The sequence below is a fragment of the Ipomoea nil genome, unplaced genomic scaffold, assembly GCF_001879475.1.
Source record: "Ipomoea nil cultivar Tokyo-kokei standard unplaced genomic scaffold, Asagao_1.1 scaffold2973, whole genome shotgun sequence".
In the NCBI taxonomy this organism is placed as follows: domain Eukaryota; kingdom Viridiplantae; phylum Streptophyta; class Magnoliopsida; order Solanales; family Convolvulaceae; genus Ipomoea; species Ipomoea nil.
In genome coordinates this window covers 83,646-84,893 of record NW_017619401.1, presented here as the reverse complement: position 1 = coordinate 84,893, position 1,248 = coordinate 83,646, and the positions used below count along the sequence as shown (strand labels likewise).

Sequence of the window (1,248 nt, the reverse complement as noted above, 5' to 3'; positions counted from 1 at the left end):
TAATTTTATATTTTAATAATCACTACGAATTAAATAGTTATGATTTAATAAATAAAAATTGTAAAAAAAAATGTAATTGGACAATTCTTAAAACTTTTGTGATTTATTTTTTTATTTTTTATTTTTTTGTATGGAGTAATTTATATTTAGCTTGTTTGGTGATTATATAACTAGACTAGACTAATACTCGTGAATGAAAAAAAAAATTAGATAAATAATCTACCCAAAAAAAAAAAAAGATGGAATAAGTGCAGTTAGATTAATTTCAAATGTATTACATAAATCATAAACAAACTGAAGTATTTCCTAAGATTAAACCGCGAAGGAAAAGGGGCGTTCCGAGAATCGAACTCGGGACCTCTTGCACCCAAAGCAAGAATCATACCACTAGACCAAACGCCCAACTTTGCATTAATTGAATTCTTCAAACATTTTAGTATGTTTCGTTTTTATTGTAATTGCTGTTAAAACTTATGTATATTGTAATTGATGTCAAAACTCATGAAGGCTTTGTTCAATAAAATAAATAAATAACTACTACTAAACTACCTAACATTAGTTTTACCAAAAATAGTGTTGCGTTTAAGATATGAGTTCTATTATGCATACTCCTAAGATGTACTCTCTGATGTGGCAAACACGGATATGCTATTTTCATTATCCTAAAAAAGCATTCGCATCAAGATCAAAATTTAAAAGTAAAAGTAAAAAATCAAAATACATATAATATTTTCCTTAAAATATTTAGTGTCTTTTCTTTTAATCAAAAGGATAAGATTTTATATTAAAAATCGAAAAGAGTTGCATAAGCCTCATGGCCATATGATATAAAACTAATTCTCTAGCAAAATATGTACAACTTCACTTGAGTAAAGAATACAATTGAGACTTGAGATGAAGAAATTCAACTGCTGCAATGCTAAGGGATCATCTATCATTTTTCAATACAAAAACCATTTCAGTAGCTCACCAAAATATATTTATAATAATATGATTTGCAACACATTATTATTTTGATCTGCTTAATATATCCTCCAAAGCCTGGGTGCGGTTGCCCGACATTCCGATCGAATATTCAACCGCACCCAGGATTCAAGTAGCTTGAAATGTGAAATAGAGGGATAGAAAGAGACCCAAATTTTTTCGGAAAGAACAAGGATGGCATCATTTCCATAGTTGTGTTGCTCATCTTGAATCCTCTTTGCAGAAGCCAGAAGAGAATCCCAACATTTGTTTAGTTGACTCAAT

General features: G+C 29.2%; 1 non-coding gene across 1 annotated transcript; it reads right to left on the bottom strand.

Annotated features, from left to right (window-relative positions):
• Window positions 1-330: 330 nt before the first annotated feature.
• TRNAP-UGG lies at window positions 331-402 on the bottom strand. Its single transcript has one exon. It is a non-coding gene; the product is annotated as a tRNA-Pro (tRNA).
• Window positions 403-1,248: the final 846 nt, after the last annotated feature.